General features: G+C 37.2%; 1 pseudogene; it reads right to left on the bottom strand.

Moving 5' to 3' along the window:
• LOC114046319 overlaps positions 1-20,214 on the bottom strand; it is a 122,460-nt pseudogene extending 102,246 nt beyond the window's left edge.
• Between the last annotated feature and the right edge of the window lie 1,920 nt (positions 20,215-22,134).

Here is a 22,134-nt window from a genome sequence, read left to right as displayed (position 1 = left end):
TTGTCTAGCATTGAGGCAATTTGATTATCTCATTGTACCAAGAAACCCTTACATGCCCTATTGTACCTAAACTTTGTCCCCTTTTTTACTTGTATATGAAATCTTTTCTTTTCTTTTCTTTTACCCTATAGGTTATTTTTCAGCTCTAATTTCCAAAAAACCTTGCTGTGAGAAGCATTTCTGTGTTGACATGTTGATGGGGGGCCCTTGGCTTTCATTTTATATTCCAGCTGTGTTCCCAGGGCATCAGTTAAACTGCCAAAGTCCCACAGGAACAGAAATATATATATGTATGTATGTATGTATATATACACACATACGCACACACACACACACACACACATATAGTTTTTTTTAATTGCTTTACTCTAATGTATATGTGTCTGCATTTTCCCAGAGTACACCAGTACATTTACTCAAGCACTCTATAATGGAGGACTCTGTGGGCACTTCAGTTGCACCTTTAGATCTTTTCAGGGAAAGTGCTAAAGAAAAAAAAAATCTTTCAATCCATCTTCCCTACCACAAACATGAATACTCATTTAAGAGAAGGGAAAATCCCTGCAATTCCTTTTGGTTGCCAAAACACCGGAGGCTGAACTAGGGCCAAACAACAATAAACAAGGCATCTAAAGCAAAAGAGACAGAGAGAAAGAGAGAGAATCAGAAATATTCTGCCCCATTAGGTAATGAAGAGAACAAATACACTTTTGGACAAGTCTTACCTCTTTTGGGAGAGGGTTGTAAGAACTTCATTCTTTGATCTGAGATATGAATAAAACAGATCTGCTTTTTTATTTCTTTTTTATTTGGAGCATGTCATAGCTATTCCCCTTTCCCTCTGCCACTATCACTTAAACTTTTTTTTTTATTCTTATAGAATCTTAGTATAGGGAACTGCAGTAATTACAGAGAGCTTATAATATGCTCAAATGGCAAAATTTTCTCTTTTTTGTGACCTTTGCTTAGAAGAGAAGGGATTAAATATTTCTCTGTTTATTGCTGCCATCCCATTTTCTCAAGTCATGTAATAATAAGGCTAATTCAGACCACCTCTTGTTTGGACTATGTCAACAACCTTTTTATTGGCCTCCAGGCTTTTAATATTTCTTCTCTCTACAAAACTTTCAGAATAGATTTTTTTTTTTAAAGCAAGGCTGACCAAGTGACTTTCCTGTTAAAGGAACATCAGTGTTTCTCTACTGGATCTTGGACAAAATATATATTTCTCAGCTAGGAGCTTTAAACGTTTCTCAATAGGATTCCAGCCTGCATGTCAAGGTTCATTCTACCTTACTGTCCCTTTATTCATGCAGCAGCCCAGCCAAAATGCCCTCCATACGATTTCCTGAACTGGGCATTACATCTCCCATTCTCATGTTTTTGCACAGGCAGAGAATGCATTCCCTTACCATTTCTGCTTTTGTAAATCCCAGCTTCCATCAAAGCTTTGCTTATGTATACCTCCACTGGGAAGCCATTTCTGATCTCCCTAGTTGTTAGTACTCCCTTCAAATTATCAAAGAATGTAGCTTCTTTGGATCTCAGTTTCTTCATTTGTAAAATAACATATGGATGAGAAAATCACTAAGGTACCTCTAGCTCTAAACCCTATGATTCCCAGAGCTCTCATCTGATGAATGCCAGAATGTCTGTCTGACTAAAGCTGTTGCTACTTTCCTAGGACATAATACTAGAAATGAAATCTGATTTTTTTTTTCATAACAAAATAATGGTGGGTCCAAATACCAGGCAGCCCTTGGCTGAGACATTCAAATCCTGATGAGGCAATGATAGCATGGTGACTTTCTCTCATTCATAAAGAAAATAGTTGTGTTAAATAGCTTTCCCAAGAGATCATAGAGGTAGCACCAGAGCAACAAAGAAATACAATAATCCTAAACAACCATTTATGAAATGTTGACAGGGAACACTGCATGTTACTAGGTGTTCCTAATGAAGGAGAGCACAAAGTGTTGCCTGGAAGCTGCTCCAGAAACAACCAGTGTCATTTGCCATTTTAATTATGGGAGAGCTAATTTGTTTTGTGTTATTACTATATAGTAACTCAGAGAATCTGATTTTCTAAGTTATGCTTAGGTGCTAAGAATAGGAACTTAAATGGCAAATAGAATATAAGAATGGAAAGTTATTTTGATGGTGATCTAATACAATTATTACCTTAATAGGAATGTCCTCTACAACATCCTTTACTAATAGTGACCAGGTGAATAGTGAATACCTCTAGCAAAAGGTAGCCCATATCCTTTTTTTAAAAGCTATTCCAAATATTTTATTAAGAGTTCTGTTCAGGTAAGGCATGTAAAACACCAGTTTGTAAGGATAAATTCTGTTGGAGAGAGAGAATACAGAACGCAGGTAGCCACGAAGCTGAGGAATGTTCTTGATTTGGGGCAGTATCTGAGAGTCCACTACTTTCTGATCAGCCTTACGGTCCTCTGTAATCTCATATTTCTCTTTTTCTGGGTCAAAAATCTCTCCTTCTTGGTGTCTAGGTTTATGGAGCCTCTTCTTCTTGAAGTAAGCATCAGTAAGATGATTTGGAATTTTTACACCCAAAAAGCTAATCTTGGTAGAGGTGGCAATGACAGATTTCTGATAGGTCCTTCTTAGAGGAATACAGTTGATGGTCAGAGGTCCAGTCACCAGTAGCAAGCCACTAGCCAGCTGCTTCAGGAAAATCACTCGTTTACCCCTGCGGCAGTCAGTGAGCATGATTAGAATTGTGCCTGGGGTGGTGCTAGCTGGAAGTCTCCTCACATGCTGGCTGAAGGGATTTTTGTCATGACTTAGCAGCTTTCTAGGCACATCCTCAGCAGGGCAATACTTCGGCCTCTTGCAAATCTTAACCACATGGGTTTCTCCATTCTTATCACCACCAATTGGCTTTGAGAGAGTAGCAGGCACCTTCCCTTTCCTTTTCTTTTCAATCCAGGTTTTTGGTGTAGCGTATTTCCGCTTATAAGTGGCTCACCAGGAGTACATTGCAGACCTCCAGTATCTACAGATCCCTCAGGCCAGGACTGGGTTCTAACTATAATGCTTTTGAGGTTTTTTCCACATCCTTTTCAGCCACATTTTCCTTTTTGTTCTTCTCATTTTCTTCCTTTCTGACCTTCTTTTCCTTTTTTTTTTTGTTTGCCATCTTGAGAGAAGGGAAAGAGAGCCCATATCCTTTAAGGGTAGCCTATTCACTGTTGCCATGAATTGTTAAGCAATGTTTTGTTATACTAATTCTAAATCTGTCTCTAGGTAACTTTTATCCATGATTAGTGGCTCTGTCTACTAGAGAGAAAGCAATACAAGTCTAATCCTTTTTGGACATGATAATTCTTAAAATAATGGAAGACATTTATTACCTTTTTCCTTCTCCCCACTCCAGCCATCTATAGGCTAAGCATCTATTTTTTTTTCTCCTCTAGATTATCACAAAGCATATTTTTTAGTCTGGGTTAAATATGGGATGATCTCTGAGGTCTCCCTAACTCTGAGGTGCTGTGACCACTCTTTGAGTTCAGTCATTAAACCAGTTCCAAATCCATCTCAAAGGATTATTATCTATCCCACAACAACTGTCCATGAGAACAGCATAAGCAACTACATCAGAAGTTGTGCAGAAATTTTTCACTCTTGTCATACCTCCAATAAAGGAAATGAGGACCAAATGAAATGCCCTCTTCTTGATGAAGTCTTGCTATCTCTGAGATCATTGCTGTTTTTCCCTTGTAAATGCTCACAAACCAGATCATTTAAAAAAAACCTATTTATAATCTCCCCCTTTCTCCCCACCCCAATCAAAGCTAAATTTGCTAGGCCATGGTTTGACTCTTCACTTTTGGGGACACCAGGTCTTTTGCCTATATTCTTTCAAGCAGTACCTTTCCTGTTGTGCATATTTGGTTGTTTTTGTTTGTTTGTTTTGTTTTGTTTTTGTTTTTCAGAATGATGATGTGGAATAGTGAAAAGATGTGGACTTGAATTCAGGAGATTGATTTGAATCCTACCTCTGACACTAATGTAATTTTTGATCAAGGGCAAGTCACTTAAAACTTATTTGGGGGGGCAGCTAGGTGGTGCCGTGGATAGAGCTCTGGCCTTGGAGTCAGGAGGACCTGAGTTCAAATCTGGTCTCAGACACTTGATACTTCCTAGCTGTGTGACCCTGGAGAAGTCACTTAACCCCACTTGTCTCTCCAAAAAAAAAAATACAAGAAAACCTATTTGAGGTGAGAATAACTGAGCATGAGTAGGACCCCTCATGAAATTGTGTTCTATGATTAGGACTCTTCAATAAAGAGACTGGGCCTCAGGTTAGAGGTTTGTACACCATTAAGGAACTTTAGTGTTCGGAATAGTTGTTCGCATATAGTTAATACTAAGTCCATGTGTATAGTTAGTACTTAGCTCAATTCTATCTTATCCCCATTTGATTGCAAAAGTTTCCCAGAGACACCCACCTTGATTTAATTGGAAGATTTTATAAGTCTTTGGAGATTTCCTAAAGTATTCCATTATCTGTACCTCTGCTATCTTCACAAAATCCTGGCTCCAAATAACCTCATATGAAGTGAACCAAAAACATTATCTAAATTTTTGTGGCTATTATTTGTTTTAGGCTGGGAGATACTGCAGTGGAGGTGGGTAAAAAATGATATGCATCCCTTTCTCCTGGAGATGTTTAGTAAAGATAGATGATTGTTTGAATGTATCAAGCCTTGTGGGGCTATCCAATTTTAAAGCAATATACTTTCAGGGCTAACAGAAATATTTGTTAGGGATTTGTTAATTTGTTAGAGGACATGCCTAGAGTTGCCTTCACATAGTAGAAGGAAGCATTTTGATTCAAAAGTGGGAAATTGTTGAAAGTTGGAACAAAAAGCCATGAGGGGAAAAGATAGAAGGGGTAAGAAAGCAAAGTGAGGGGACAAATATTATACAATAACACAATGCTATTTTCCCCTCAGTAACATGACTGTGGAGAAGAAATTTAGTTTAAAGCTACTGAGAAACAGAATATTGAAGCAAGTCACAGATAGACTATGTTCCATGTCTTTTCTTCATTGCTTTTTGGTTTCTCTGAAGAAGCACATTTTCATTTACCCTTATGCAGGATTCTGGGTATACTTTAGTTTGTTAAGCCCCAGTGAGATTACAAACAATGGGAGAAAGGAGAACTGTATATAAAAGTTCATTTGTCCCTGTGTCCCTGAGATTGAAACTTTGAGCTAGAAAAGATGGCTGGTAGATTACAGTTATTCCTTCCACATAGCGATTTTTCCCCATCATGGTTTCTATATACTATGTGTCATATAAGAAATTAGATTAAATGAGAAATGAAATAGAAATTTTGGACAAGCTTTGCAGAAGCCACAGATGATACATGAAGGCCAGCAGACTACACAGAAAAAAGTTTAGAAACTCAGAAACGCATAAAATATTTGTATAGTATTATGTAATATCAACATATTTTATCTTTTAATACCATAATAATTCAGACTTCTTCTCTGGTATGAAGAAAGGGTCAACAAAACTTTCACAATTTTCCAGATCATGAGAATACTGTACCCGTAACCTCCGTGATGTAGGAGGGATAACTGTATAATGTTTCATATATATAGTACATGGATTAGAAATGAAAGCTCTTGCCTTCTTTTCCCAGCTAATGTATAACATAGAAAGTTATTTTAAATGTCTATTTCCTGATTGTCTTTCAAAGAGCAAATCATGTCAGAGTCATTATCTATTAGAATTTATTGGATAGCCTCTGGGTACATGTCCCAATCATTAGCTTACCTCACCAATGTCTTAAAAGTCAGATCCTTTCTAAATGTTCTTTTATCTGGTAAGGGCCTAGGCTTGAAATGATTCGTAAGGTCAGAGGAACCATATTGTATATTGGCAAGAGTCCTGGTCTGGGAGACAGGACAATGGGGTTTAAATCCTGGCTCTGATATTTACCGCGTATGTGACCTTGGGGAAGTCACTTTACTCCTGTGGAAGGAAACATTTATTAAGTTCCTGCTATGTGCCAGGCACATATATTATCTCATTTGATTATAAATATATGCTAATTATAAATATTATCTCATTTGATTTTCAAAGCAAGCAAGGGTAGTAGGCCTTTTATTATCCTCATGTTGTAGTCAAAGAAACTAAGACAGAGAGAGGTAAGTGAGTATCTTAAGGCTGGTTTTGAATTCAGCTCTTCCCTACTCCAGATCCAGCAGTGCCACTGGCCACTGGAGTTATCTACTATGTCACTTCAGTGTTTTCCTGACTCACACATACTAGCTCTGTATAATCTTGAGCAAATTAATCAATCTCCGCTCTTTTTACAATATGGGGACAAATATATACACACAATCTGTCTCCCAGGGTAATTGTAAGGAAACAGCTTTGTGAATCTTAAAGTAACGTTTAAGTATGAATGGTTACTTTGTCATGATGCTGCTTCTTCAGGGGTAGATGCAGTATGCATGTAAATCTGGAAGTCAAGCAGAAGGTGGTATTGGTGGTGCTCATTGTGGTCATAATGTTTGAGATGCAGGGGTAAGTAGTGATAAGATATTGTAACTTCTATAATCTTTTGATGTCCTTTCCAATTTCCCTTGTGTCCTACCACAGAGGCTGGCCCAATATATATTTCAAAGGCTCTTTATGTCTTATAGGAAGGTGGCACAGTGGATTTACCATGGGACTTAGGATCAGGATGACTTTAGTTGAAAACCAGTCTCAAGTACTTGCCAGCTATGTGATGCTGGGCAAGTCACTTAAACTCTCTGGCCTTCAATTTCCTCATCTGTAAAATGGGAATAATAATAGTACTCACTCCACAGGTTATTGTGAGGATCAAATGAGTTAACATATGTTAGGTCTGTAAATCTTAAAGATATATATATATATGTAATATATATACACACACATATATACTAGATATAATGATGATTATGAGAGAATGATGATGATGATGACAGTGATAATTACAATTATGATTCTCAACAACAAAATTATAGAGTTTTAGTTGTATTTTAAAAAGTATATGAGCATTTGAAAACAACCCAGTTTAGAAAATTCATGTCTGCATCATACTATATTTTGGTAGAGGCTAGTAGTTCACTTCTAATTTTAGCTATTGCTCTTGAAACTCTTGTCACTACAAGAGCTGTTACCTTTGTGCCATTTCTAGCTCCTGCTGTAATTCACAGGGGATGTCTGCCAAAAAAGAAAAAAAAATCCAACTTGAGCAGAAAGCTCACAGAATGCAAAGCTAGAAGAGTGCATGTGGTGATTAAAATTTTTAAAAAAGATAATTCCATTTTATATTGAAGCAGAAAATTTGCATGTGCATCCTAAATATAACTATATTTGGTCTTTGGAGTACAATAAGGAAGGATAACTTCAGAACCTGTGCAACGCAAGCAAATATTTTATAATCACACACTGGATGTAGAGAAGAGTGGGAGGTGCTGGAAAAGATAGAAAGCTTAAATAAGAAAGCCCCTGCCTTCATGGAGCTTATAGTCTAATAGGAAGAAAAGGCTAAAACAAAGATAATCAAAATATAGAACTTCACATGATAAAACATTAAAGGGATCAAGGGAAAATTCCTTCAGGAAACAGTTTTTTAGATCGTTAGAGATTGAGTAGTGTGAGGGCCAACATTTTGGGCAAAGAAAAGAGTATAAGAAAAGCCACAAAAAACATTAGAATGCAGTATATATTCAGGGAAGGTGGGGTCCAGAGAATAATACAATTTGAGTTGACAGTAGAGCGCATGAAGGGGAGCTATATGCAAAAAGGTTGGAAAGGTGGAGATGGTGCCATCTAGTGGAAGGAGTCAAATGACTATTAAAAATAGTCTGGTAGTTGTATATATGATAGACTACAGGGGAACAGGTGGAGGTAGGAAAACATAAGGAAGCTATTGCAATAATATTGATTGTGATAACATGCTGCCATTGGAAATAGAGAAAAGGGAGGCTAGGAGAGATGTTGCAGAATTGAAATCAGTGGGACTTAGTAACTAATCTGATGATATGGGAGGTTGCAGATATGATAAAACAAAGTGAATGATGGTATAACAGACAAAAGCAATGGAATACGAAGGAATGGGTTTAGGCATGGAGATAATGATCTTGGTCTGGGGATAAGTTGAATTTGAGATGCCAGGGGAACAATTAGGTAAACATGTTGGGTAGACAATAGTAGATACAGGTATGGAGCTCATAAAAAATGTCAAGCCTGGAGGTATGTATCTTTTGAATTATCTGCATGAAGATGGTAGTTAAAGCCATTAAGTAAGAGAAAGAGAAACGAGGAGAGGGAGATGGGGAGAGAGAGAGAGAGAGAGAGAGAGAATCCTTAGGGAAGATAGGATTATCCATATTAAAGGTTGATAAAGGGACAATGAAGGGAGCATTTATATAAGACAGTAGAATAAATATGAGAATTATGTTTTTTATAAATCCAAGAACAAGTCAACAGTCTTAAAAGCTAAAGAAAGATCAAGAAAGGTTCAGATGGAAAAAAAATAATCATTGAATTTGGAGTTTAGGTTACCAATTACCTTAGAGCAGCATAAGTAGAATGGAAGGCAGAGAAGCCCAGAGTCAAAGGTTTGAGAAACTATAGACAACAAAGAAATGTAGAAAACTTTTTTTTCAAGAAGTTGAGCTGATAAAGGAGGAAAGACAGATGAGATAGATAGAGGAGTAAAGTAAAGGTTTTTTTTTCTTTTTTTTTTTATTAAGGATTTTTATTCCATAAATTAACCCATTTATTGTTGGACTATGGGTTCCAGATATTTGATAAGCTATTGGCTAGATTGTAAGAATCTGAGCCTTATTTTCCTTTTTAAATCATGAAAACATGTACATGTTTATAGATGAATGGAAGTGAGCCGGGGTGAAGAAGAGAATGAGGATGCTTGGAAGATAGGCTGTATTTTCTGGAGTAGTCATGGCAAAACTAGTTGAGAATAGGATGAAAATCATAGGTTGTAGCCTTAGTCAATGGTAACTATATACTGAAATCTGTTACACAAAGGAAGGAAGATAGAGAAGATGACCCTAAGAATGTCTGAGTAATAGAGTAATGCAGAGGAGTTGCTGAGAAAGTTTATGTTGTATGGCCTTAGTCTTCCTAGGGCATTAGAAGGTTCACAAAAAACATTCCTCAGGTGTTTTAATGATTACAAAACTGTTTCCTCACAATGGTGCTATGGGGAAGGTAGTGCAAATATCCTTATACCCATTTTTTCAGAAGAATCAATTAAGACTCATTAAGATTATAGCTTCCCCATGGTCATTTAGATAGTAATGATAATAATAATAAATATAATTTATATAATGCTTTAGGATTTGTAAATTGCTTTACTAATATTATTGCTTTAGGCTTTTAAGTCTGCTATTATTATCCTCATTTTATAAATGAGAAAGCTGGGACAGGTAGTGGTTAAGTGACTTGCCCAGAATCACACAGTGTCTGAAACTGGATTTAAATTCAGGTCTTCATCACTCAAGGTACAGTGCTATATATACTATGTCACCTAGGACACTTGTATGAATGAAATACTGTAAGCATTGGGAATGACTCTATGTTAGGGTAGGATGGGAGGAGGGAAGAAAAATTTTTGAACATTCACTGAGAACAAGCTATGTAGGGATATGAATATTTTTTGTTTTTTTTTTCTTTTCTCAGTAGGGAAAAAATAGGAGGGAGAGAAAATAAATGTTTTCTATGAAGTCAATAAAGGTGGAGGAAAAGGATTGTTAAGCAGCAGTGAGAGACCAAAGGAGGTTATGTTTCATGGATTTTTAGTGCATAACCTGGCAACTAAAATTTTCTGATTAAGTAAGTCCTTCTTGAGGAAGTGTGGCACAATGCAAAAAAGGACTGGCCTGGAAACTGGAAGACCTGGGTTCAAATCCTATCATTGCCATTTATGTCAGACAAATCATTTAATCTCTCTGGGCCTCTATGTCATCAAGTATAAAACTAGGGAGGTAAGCTCTTTAACAACTCTAAAGTTGTGATCCCATATCATTGTTCCAAATTTTCCATAGTTATTTAGTTAACAATTTGTCTTTTTATCTGTAGAAATCATTCAATTTTTACCTGTCCATGTTCAGTAAGAGTTAAAAGATGCCCACTCTCATAAGAATATCTTAATCTCTTTCAGACACTAAGAAGAAAAAAGGTATATTTATCAAACATTTTAATTTCTCATACATTGTTGAATCCATTATCATGTGTACTGGTCAGAAGACAGCTTAGGAAGCTACTTGGCTTCCAGTAAAAAAAAAAAATCAAAATCAAAATCTTAGCTGGTTCAGAGGGTACTTGTGGAGTCAGAAGAAAGGAGTGAACTAATCCTTAAAAGTCAGAGGGCATCACCCAGCATCAGCCTCAAGAGGCTGAAAATGGAATAGATGATTTCTATTATCCATTAAGTGAAGAGGCCAAGCAGACCTACTTGCTGATTTAAGCTCCCATCAGCAATCAAGCGTTCTCTTCATCTCTCTCTGCTGTCTCCCTCCTTTTGCTGTTAGGCTATTTTGCAATAGATACATGAATGTCTTCTCTCCCAGTAGCAGACGAAACCAAACTGAGCATCATGTTGGCAGAAGGATTAAAATAGATTCGTTTTTCTTCTAAAAGCAGCAGTGTTTCGCACTCCCTCATTCCCTCACCCACTATATCTTTCCCCCAGAGAACCATTCCTACTGGGGAGCCACAAACCATTCTGGAGACTAAGGCTAAGAGATTTCCTCTTAATAGGGCTGTGACTGACTCATGGGAAATTCTTGGAACTCAAACAGTGGACTTGTGGGTGATCCTATTCCCACTTAAATCCCCTTATTCCATGCTCTCCCCAAAGCTTCTCCACTTTTCCTTATCCCATGTCAATGAGAAGGTTGTCAAAACAATGCCAGGTAGTTAGTTAGAAGTAACTAACTCCAGCGAGTAAATCTTGAACGAAAGTATATTAATTTCCAAAGGGGGCTTGCCTCTAAATTAAAAGCAAATAGAAACAGTCAGGAAGTACCAAGCCTAATATAACCTGGAAATGCAGTTTTTTTAAAGAGCCTCAAGCTCCCAGCAGTAATTCTCTACCCCAGCGAAGCTCTGCTTAGTTAGCTAAGCAGTTACCACTGGCTCCTGCTCCCTATCTGAACTCTTTATCACCAGCAGAGTTCTCAGGAGACTTTTTTTTTCTTTCTGTCTTTCTGTCTATCCTGCTGTGGGTCATGCTGGTCCTTTGATTCTTGCTTTCCATCCTTTCCCTCCCACCTCCCCTTTCCTCTAAAACAGGAGCAACCAAGTTAGACTTAAGGATTTAAGGATGCATTTTAAACAGGGATTTCTAGTTTTCAAATTCTGGCTCTTGGCCTTTCAAAGGAAATTCCCAGGAGGATCTTTGCATCTGTGGTTTTACTGAAGTGCAGGAAGGAGAATTCCTTCTAGGTTTCTTCCTTTCCTTGTGTTGTCCTGCGAGAATGATTTGCCCATTGTATTTGCCTGCAGCAGGACTGGGTTGGGTGTCTGCCATCAAGGGACTCTCCACAAAAAGCTATTTTCCTACAGGGCATTAAGCCTGGGAATTGTGAGATGGTGGAATGCCCTTCATTCCCAAAATTGTCTGGGTATGCATGTACTTTTTGGTTATTTTTTAAGTAATAAAAGGGTCCATTCATTCCTTACCCTGATTGTGCTTCCTCAAACATAAAATTCTGTGGCACAACAAAGATGAAATCCAGAAGTAATGGCAATCACTGTAGACAAAGCCCCTCACTCAGTCAGAAAGGATGAAAGAAAGAAAAAGAAAGAGAAAGAAAGAAAGAAAAAAGAAAGAAGAAAAGAAACATGTAACGGAGAAAAGAAGAAATGTAGGAAAGAAGGAATGTAGGGAATAAGGAAATAAGAAAGAGAAAAGAAAGATGCAGATTTCAAGCTGTTTTTAAAGCTGTGGTAATATATTGTCCTTAAAAGTACAGCATGGGATATGTTTAATATTTAAAATAATGGAAAAGAGATGGAACTGTGGTTTCATTGGTATGGGGTTCTCCCTTGAGAGAAAACTGCCTCTGCAAACGCAGCTGGTCACCATCGCTTTGACTTAGGGACTTAGAGAATTGCCCAGAGCATTGGGTGATTAAGTGAATTATCCACAGTCACACAGCTACTACAAGGTAGGGCTTGAACCCAGCTCTTCTTGGCTTTAAAGCCATCTCTCTATACATTATGCCTTGCAGTCTTTACATAAAAGGAAATACAATTTACTTTGAGAAAGGATTTTTTTTTTGCAATTATTTTTGCTTCAGCTTAAGATTTCACTGTGCTCTCTGCAATTACTTGAGATGCCCAATTCCAAACCCCCAGGATTGAGAACAGAATCATAGCTGGACATTTGTGAGCCTAGGACAAAGTTTGAAAATTGAATCCCTGAATATAAGCTCCCCAACACATTCTCTTTGATACAATGACACTGACTTCCTGGAGCTCTGACAAACAAGACATTTTATCTCTGGTCTGGTATTTTCTATTGAGTGTCCCTCAAGCCTGGAACACTCTCCATTCTCTGCTTTAAATACTGACCTCCCTGGCTTCCTTTAAGCCCCAACTAAAATCTCGACTTCTACTAAGCCTTCATCAACTCCTCTTAATTTCCAGTGCTTTGGTCTTTTATTTATTTCCTATTTATCCTCTGTATTGCTCACATTGCATATATCTGTTTGCACATTTTATCCCCCGTTAGATTGTAAGCTCTTTGAGGGCAGTAGCTGTCTTTTACCTGTATGTATCCTTAGTGCTTGAAACATAGTAGTCAGTTAATAAATGTTTATTGATTAATTGGATAATCTCCTTATAAGTAGGAATGTTTCTTTCTTTCTATTTGTATATCCAGCCCCTAAAACAGTGCCTAGCACAGGGGTGGGGAATCTGTGGCCTCAAGGCCACATATGGCCTTCTAGGTCTTTGGGTGCAGCATTTTGACTGAGTCCAAGTTTTACAGAACTTTGTTCTGTGAAATTTGGATTCAGTCAATGAGCCATACTTGAGGACCTAGAGGGTCACATGTGGCCTTGAGGCCACAGGTTCCCTACCCCTGGCCTATATATAGTAAATGCTTAATAAATATGATTTGATTTTGTGTTATTGTCTTCCTAGGGCTTTGGCCATTTATATGGGACTTAATGTATCACAAAATAAATACAAATAGTAAAGATATGACAGGTCAGTGTGTATTAAGTATATACTCAGTGGTGTTGTAGAAGATAATTCTATGCCTGGTTTATTCACCTGCTTTCTGTAATCTACAAAAAAAGTAAGTTCCCACTTAATTAATTAAACAATCAGTAATATAATATGTAAACTAGTCACCAGGCTGATCTAGTCTCAGATTGTTTGAGTACTTTCATCAGAGGACATTCAGTGTGCTTTGCAAAATGCTACAATATCCTTAAGATAGTACAGTGGATAGACCACCAGGCCTGGGGTCAATAAGATCTGAGTTCTAATTCAGCCTCATACTTACTATCTAGGTGACCCTGGGTAAATCACTTAATCTCCATTTGACTCAAATTACTCCTCTGTAAAATGGAAATAATAATAGCAACTGGGCAGTTAGGGAGCACATAGGATAGAGTGCCAGGTTTGGAGTCAGGAAGAATGATCTTTGTGAGTTCAAATCTAGCCTCAGGTCTAGCTCTGAGATCCTGGGCAAGTCACTTTGCCCTGTTTGCCTCAGTTTCCCCATCTACAGAATGAACTGGAGAAGGAAATGTCAAACCACTCTAGTATCTTTGCCAAGAAAACTGTGACTGGCTTCACAGAGTAGGACATAATTGAAACAACTCAACAACAGCAACAGCCACTATCTCCCATGGTTGTCATGAAGATAAAATGAGATAATATTTGAAAAGTAAACATTAACTGTAATTATTATCATGGTACAGCTCTGAACTTAGGAGAACTATGTTCAAATCCTGCCTCTGATGCTTTCTCCCTTAGAGACTTTGGATTTTCCTGGGCCTCAGTTTCTTTATATGTAAAATGAGGGGTTCTGTGGTTCAATAGGCATCTAAGAGTAAGATCTAAACTATGCTTCCCAACTTACTAATAAATAGGAAATCTCTTGTCACTGTGGTTAAGCCCTTACTCCACATCTGTGAAATTGCCTCCTCTGCTGACTGACCTCATTCATAAGACTTAGGCAATTGACTTTTTAGTGGCCAGATGATTTATTAAAACACAGTAAAGTAACTGTAAACGAGCTATAGAAAAGCAAAAACAATGCTGTAAAGAAACTTTTGAATATCAAAAACTATAAAAACAGCTTATTCCCCTAAAGGACTCTCCTCCTCTCTACTTCCTCACAATTAGTAGATGGAGACATAGGACAATGGAAAAGATTTTCCTTTGGGGGGATTGCTGAAGTTCACTTGGCAAGTAAATAGGGAAGAAGTAGAGTAGTGGAGGCTGTGTGTCCCCATCTGATCTCCCCACAGTTGACATTCCAAATCAGTTAGAAGTGCCATTCAGTCCTGCTCAAATTTGACCTTGGGTTGTCAGTTTATCTCACATCCCCAATGTCTCAGCCTCCTTTTAGCTCTAGGTCTCTACAGCAACCCCAGAGCTCTCCAGGATCTATCTCAGTTCATTTATAGAGTTCCCAGCTCTGCAGGCTGTAATAGCAGCATCTTGGCAACCAAAGCTGAATTTACAAGTAGCAAGTGGCTCTTTACCAACTTGCCCCACCAGGTGTTCTCAGTCTCAGCAGCCTCTCCACTGCTACCCCCATGGAAGAGATGGCAGAGAATTGCACAGCAGAAGACTCTTCAAGGACAGAAGAAAAGGAAACTTTAATGTTCTCTATGCCAACATAAGCTACCTCTTACATGCCTCAGTGGAAAGAGTGCCTGGCACGTAGTAAGTGCTATATGAGTGTAAGCTATTATTATTTCACTGATCTCCTTCCTCTTAAGTACTCCCCTAAGGAGGAGAGTAAATTAGGAATAGCTGACTACATACACTAAGAAGAGCCAGATTTTCTAGTCTAATATTAAGAAGCAATGCTGGGCCCAGGGACGTGAGGCACTGCAGTACCCCTCCCTCACCAAAGGGTTCATTTTTTCTGGTACAGCACCAGATCCAGAAAAGGTTCAGTCCCAGAGGAGTCTGACCTCTAATGGAGAGGTGAATAACTTCACATATTTCACATTCTTTGGCTTATTAAACCGCTACACTAGCACCCCAGGGACAAATTATTTAAAACTTAAGTTTTGGCTCATGTCTAAGACCTCCCTAAAATGGGGAGTAGAAAAGTACTTTATATGCAATATGAATCATTTGTGTATGGAACAGACATTTATTTCCTGCATACAAAAGGAACGAATGATAAACACAGAACACTCACCTCAATAATACACATTTGACAAGAACAAACAATAAAAGATTCAATAACTTTATTCCTATTAACTGCTACAGTCCTTTGGGAGGTTAATACTTCAGCCTCATAAGCATATACAGCAGTTTGTGGCACTACTGATTAGGTATTTTATGTTTCACCATGGCTCTTCATTATCCAAACAAGTCCTGATAAATGTTTTCTGGCAAAATGGATAGAGTTTAAGTTATTCCTTTTGTTGGGGGACATCTTCTTCAGGATCATTGGAGTAGTTGCTAAGAACTCCTCCATTGACCACATTCAACTCTTACCAAAAGGACCCAGGACGTCATAAGCTCTGGAAATCACAAGGTTACCTCAAAACTTATACACATCCAACTCAGGATAGTACTTATTCACCAAAGATTAGGAAAGGAAAAATAAAAAGAAAGTGGGAAAGGAAAGCATGGACCCAGACATACACTCACTTAGTTGATTACCCTGATCTAGTTGCCATCTAAGTATAGTTACCACGAAATTGGGATGGAGAAGGGTCAGCTCCACATTGGAAATCTCAGAGCTACATGAAGCTACCTGAAAGGTTGAAAAAAATTAAAGCCAACCAGAATCTTTTGTTTTTAACTAGGGTAGGCCAGGATCCTGCTGCTATCAAGATGTGGGAGATGACAAAGGAAACATTAAGGTGTTTTTTTTTGTTGTTGTTTTATACCCAAGTGACAAGTAATTTCACTGCTAGGTCAACAGAAGGTTAGAAGTATCAAATAAAGTCCTAATGACTTGAAGTGTAGAGAGATCATATCAGCAGCTAAATGAAGGATGAACTAGAATGGGGAGACAGGGCAGAGCAATCAACCAGACCAATATTGTAATTGTTGTAATCATACTGTAATTGTCTATTGCAATAGGACTCATGTGATGGAATTGGGGGTCTACATCAAGGTGGCAGTTGTGTCAGAGGAGAGAAGGGGATATATATGAGAGGTATTTTAAAGGTAGAAATAATAGAATTTAGCAACAGATTGGGGATGAAGAATTCAGGATGACACTGAAGTTGTACCTGGGTGACTAGAAGAATGTTGTTGCTTTCTATAATAATAGGAAAGTATGGATGAGGGGAGAGTTTTGAGAGAAAGGTAACTAGTTCTATTCTGGACATGTTGAGCTTAAAGAGTTTAAAGCATATAGGTGATGAGATCACAAAGCGATGTAATATCAAAGGAGAAGAGAACAGAGATCAGGGCAGAAGTTTGAAAGATAGACATGGTTAGCAGCTATAATGAATATCCAACAAAGAAGACTAAAAAAGGAATAGTCAGACAGATAGGAAAAGAATAAGCAGTGACTACTGTCCTGAAAACCTTGAAAGAACAGAATATCAAGGAGAAAAGAGTTATCAACAATTTCAAAAAATAGAGGCCAAAAAGGTGGAGACTTGAGAAACGGCCATTAGATTTGGCATTTAAGAGATCACTGGTAACTTTAGAGAGGACAGTTTTCATTGAGTGATGAGATTAGAAACCAGTTATATCAGTGAAAGGAAAGGAAGTAGAAGCGTCTGTTGGAGATAGGGAAACTATTATTTTTTTTTTGTTCATTTTTTTTGCTTTGTATTGTCTGTAGTATGAAGATATATGGACATATTTGTAGGCATCAGGGAACCATCCACTAAATAGGAAAAGACTGAACATCAGTAAGAGAATAGGGGCAGTGACATGCTGGAGAAGATGGGATAGAGTAAGTTCGCTTGTGATAGGGGGCTGTGAATTCCTAAGGAGAAGAGTCACCCACTTGTGAGACAGAGGTGAAGGAGGAGATCTTGGACAAATAACTCTGTGTGAATTGAGATGAAGAAGAAGAAACAAGACGGAGCTCTAAGTGAATGGCCTATTTTTTTTTTCAGTAAGTTCTCAGCTGAGAGGGTGAAAGGAAGACAAACCATAGGAGGTTTGAGGAGGGATGAAAAATTTTGGAAAAACCAATGCAATGAGTTTTATAGTTCATCAATTAGGGAGGTATGAAAGGTCTGCTTTGCCATAGTGAGAGATCTGGTGAGATTATGTAATATAAATTAATAGTGAAACTTGTCAGGATGTTTCTTTCTTGGTGTTGTTTTTTTCAGCAATACATGAATATAAGCAAAGATGGCAGATGGTGGGAGTAATCCAAAACTGGGCATTGTAAGGTATGATCAGTGATAGGCTAAGGGGGGAAAAGACTAGAGTGTAGATAGTTCTTTTGGAGTTGAATTGAACTAATTTTGCAAAAGGTAAATATAAGAAAGGGAGGAGAATGTAGCCAGTGCAAGCACAATTGTCTGAGAAAGAAATGAGGTGTGAAGAGATTGGAAGCTGCAGTGAGAACAAAGAACCCAGGGTTAGTGGTCAGAAAGCAGATAAAAAAAATAAGATCAGATAATGAAATTTCAGAGTTTATTGATATGTAAGTGGAACAGGTGCGTGATCATAATATCAAGGATATGACAATCTCTGTGTACCTAATCAGAGTGAAGGAGTAGGCAAACTACTCAATGTGGAACTAGGAAGCTAGGATGTTTGGGAGAGCATCAAAATGTTGAATTTTCCTAGAAGGAAGACAGGAGGTGGATTAGAGAGAAAGAACATGAATCAGGTAATAAGCTCACTTAGAAAAAAAAGTAAAGCATCATGGTTGAAGGTGGACAACAACTATCAGAATCTTGATTGGGTGGGTAAATATGGAATGAAGAAACTCATGATGAGGAGAAAGAACAGCATTATATATTTTCTCCCAGCTTGTATCTCATCCTACCATCTATAGTGATAATTCTTAAATTATTAGATTTAGACATATACATGTATATCTGTCAACCAGTTTCTCTGTCTTTCTGTCTCTGTCTCTCTCTTTCTTTATATTTCAGTGCTGCTGTAATAGAATCCCAACATTTGTTTGCATGAGATTAAGATTAGAACAATAAAAATTCAAACTTAGAATCTAGAAAGGGACTTGCATAACTGAGGTATATAATTCACATTTATATATGTGTATATATACACATACATGTATGTGTGTGTATATATATATATATATATGTATATATATTATATATACTCACATATGTGTATAGTTTCCACATTGTATTGTTTCTGGAATTTGAATACTTCTCTCAAGAATGTTTGGCATTTATCCTATTGTTTGCTATGAAATTAGACCCAGTATTTTTCATTTTAGTCACTGTCTAGTCACACATCTTGTATTTATACATTTGATTTTTGAGCCCAAGTGCAGAACTCTATTTTATTTCTTTTAAATTTCAGACTATAAGATTGAGCTCCTCTGTTCCAGCCTATTAATATGTTTTTGGATCTCTGTCTTCCAGTTTATGAAAATGATAGGGATGATAATGATTATTGGTATTTCCATAATTCTCTGATTGTATCTGTCTCTGTCTCTCTGTGTCTATCTCTTTCTCTCTCTGTCTCTCTGTATTTATCTCTTTCTCTCTCTGTCTCTTTTGCTGTCTGTCTGTCTTTCTGTCTCTCTCTTTCTCTCTGTCTCTTTCTCTTTCAGCACTGCTATAATGGGGTCCCCACATTCATTCGCATGAAATTCCTATTATACCAATATAAAATTCAAACAGATTCTAGAAAGGGACTTTTATAGCTGAGGTATATGATTTAAAACCCTTCACTAAAATACACTACAGCATGCACTCTATGTTCCAGACAAACTGCTTGATTAGCTGTTCCCTGAACTTGACATTCCATCTCCCACTCCATGCCTTATCATAAGCTGTTCCCCTCCTTCCCCCTCCCACTTGGAATATACTCCTTCCTCAATACTACTTACAACTCTTAGCTTCCTTCAGATCTCAACTTAAGTGCCAAGCCCTATATGAGGCTTATTTTGATTCTCCCAGCTGAAGCAGCCTCTTCAGGGAAAACACTAGTCATCCCAATGTAACATACTGCCTTAAAATGTCTAGTGAATGGTCCTCATTCTGAAGGCAAGAAAAATGTCATTTTTAATTTAGATTTAAATGACATTTAAAATGAAAATTAGGTTGTATGTATTTCATAACTATTTTGTGTTTGTTTTTCTTCTTACGTATTTTTCCCCTCCAACAGGACACAAGTTCTTTGAGGCCAGAGACTTTTTAGTGTTTGTCTTTGTATGCTTGGCTTATTAATATATGTTGTGACTAGAATACAGCAGCTGATTACTCTAAAAAGAAATAACTTCAACCCAAAGTGGCAGAAGAATTAATTCACTTAAGGGTCTCAGAACTGAGTACCTCAAGTTAAAGGTCCAGTTAACAGACTGTAATGTATTAGAGTTCTGTATTAACCATGGTGCAGTGTGTAAAGATCATATGATACCTGCATACTTTAGGACCACATTCTCCCCCTAAAGCTTAGCAATTATTTAAAACTTATGTATATATTCTTCCTGTCACTTTATGACTTCCTGCTTTAAAATGCATTCTTATCACAGTGCCTACCAAATAAAGTATTTTGCATATATTTTATATAGGAGATACTTGGGAAAAAGAATAAAATATGTTTATTGTAATTTTCTTTTAATCTATTCATGTACTTAAAAAGGAAGAAATGTTGCTAAGAGTCAGAAAGTATGTTTGAAGGAAATAAATTAAAAAGGATATACTTGTCATCTTTTAATATCAGTAAAATAATAAAGAAGATTATAAGTACTAAATAATATGGCCATTCTGGACTTACCTTATCCGAGACAATCAATAGTCTTTTCATGAGGCAGGTAATTACAAGTCCCTCCTCTAGATTGAGCATTAGCCCGAAAGAACTCTTTGAAGGCTTTACAAAATTTTACCACCTTTTACAGAGAACTCTTTCTGTGGGAATTACATAGAGGAGCAAAACATTCTGCCAATACTCATAGTATTAAGTACTTGGCCATTTGTATTGGAATTTCTGTTTGCTCCATAGAGTAAGTTTAATTGCAAACAATGAGAATAATGCCAGGTATTTCTTAGAGATGAATGCAAATTCCTAGAAAGTGAGTAAATTATAGAAACATCATGTATGCAACATAAGAAATTTAAGAGCACTAGGGAAGTGGCATGACAGGCATACAGTATGGAAAAATGTACATTTCTGTTCTTTTTTTCTCATCTTAATCTCCAATCCCTCCTCATTTCAGTGCTTTCTGAATTCATTACCCTAGCTCTTACTTCATTTGCTTCCTTTCCCAAGCTTGACTTTACCATGAACTGCTTCAGGTCCCCATTGTTCCCTACTCTCAAATCCCTTGAGTGAGCCTTTGTGCTATCATAGCTCATACCTTCCAAAATCTCAGCCCTGGATTAATCCGACTATCTGACTTCATTGCTTCTACTTCTAACATGTTGCTGGTAAGAAGTGAAGGGACTCATGAAACCAAGCTAATTATTTTCTCTATTGATATATGTTCTCTAAATTCTCAAAATTCAAACTGGCTCTCATTGGAGCAAGGTGAAACTTTTACCCCTCTTTAATTGATTCTCTAGCCCACTATCCACAGAAGTACAAGACTTTTTCTTTTCTCCTCAATCATATCTCCTCTAATAGATTGTAAACTCCCAGAGAGTATGAATGTTTCATTTTTTGCCTTTGTATTCCTAACACCTATCATATAGTAGGAGCTTAATAAATGTTTGTTGATTGATTGAGGATTAAATAAAACTTTTTACAATATGCCCAACCCTAAATTTTGGGACATACACACACATGCTCACATATATACACACACTCACACACATTATCTATTATATATATTATATACACATTATATATATATATTATGTACACATATACTTACACACATCTCTCTGTCTCTGTGTCTCAGTCTCTGTCTGTCTCTCTCTCTATATATATATAATGCCATAAAATATGTCACTTTAAATGTCATTTAAATCTAAATTAAAAATGACATTTTTCTTGCCTTCAGAATGAGGACCATTCACTAGCCATTTTTAGGCAGTATGGTACATTGGGATGACTAGTGTCTTCCCAGTTAGAAGACTTGGGTTAAAATCTCAAATCTGATGTGTACTACTTGTGTGACCTTAGGCAGGCATTTGAACTCTCTAGGGTTTATCTCTAAGCTGAGGGGAGTTGTCTAGATGAACTCTGAATCCCTTCCAACTGTAAATCTATGGCCCTGTAGTCACTGATTTGAATGTATGGGAGACAAGTTTTACATTGAGATAAAGGAACATTTCTTAATAACTAGTTGTCCAAAATTAGAGTGGTCTGTGTCTTAGTAACATTCTTTTTTAACAACAGCAACAATAATGTCAATAATAATATCATATTTACAGCTATTATGCTTAAAAGCTAGTAAACTTGAAGGTTTGCAAAATGCGTACAAATATTATCTCATTTGATGCTTTCAACAACCCTGGCAGGTGAGTCTCATTATTGTGCCTGTTTTACAGTTTACAGTTAAGTGACCTGCCCAGTATCACAAAGGTAGTTTCTTTCACCATTTCAAATGGAGGCTGGTTTACTACTTCGTGTGGTTGTTGCAGAGAGATTCATGAATTTTTGTAGGGGTTGGACTAGATAACCTGGATATATCTTTTAGCTTTGAGCTTTGATGGTTTGATTTAGTAAAGAAGCAAGATGTATTGGAGCCAGCTTGAATTAGCTTACAAAAGCCAAATATTAAATTTTAATGTGCATATTTATGCCCCCCAAATCAGAAAACAC

This window comes from Vombatus ursinus, unplaced genomic scaffold (genome assembly GCF_900497805.2).
Source record: "Vombatus ursinus unplaced genomic scaffold, bare-nosed wombat genome assembly UNPS02001419.1, whole genome shotgun sequence".
In the NCBI taxonomy this organism is placed as follows: domain Eukaryota; kingdom Metazoa; phylum Chordata; class Mammalia; order Diprotodontia; family Vombatidae; genus Vombatus; species Vombatus ursinus.
Note: the sequence above shows the minus strand (reverse complement) of the source record. Positions and strands in the feature narration are given on the sequence as shown.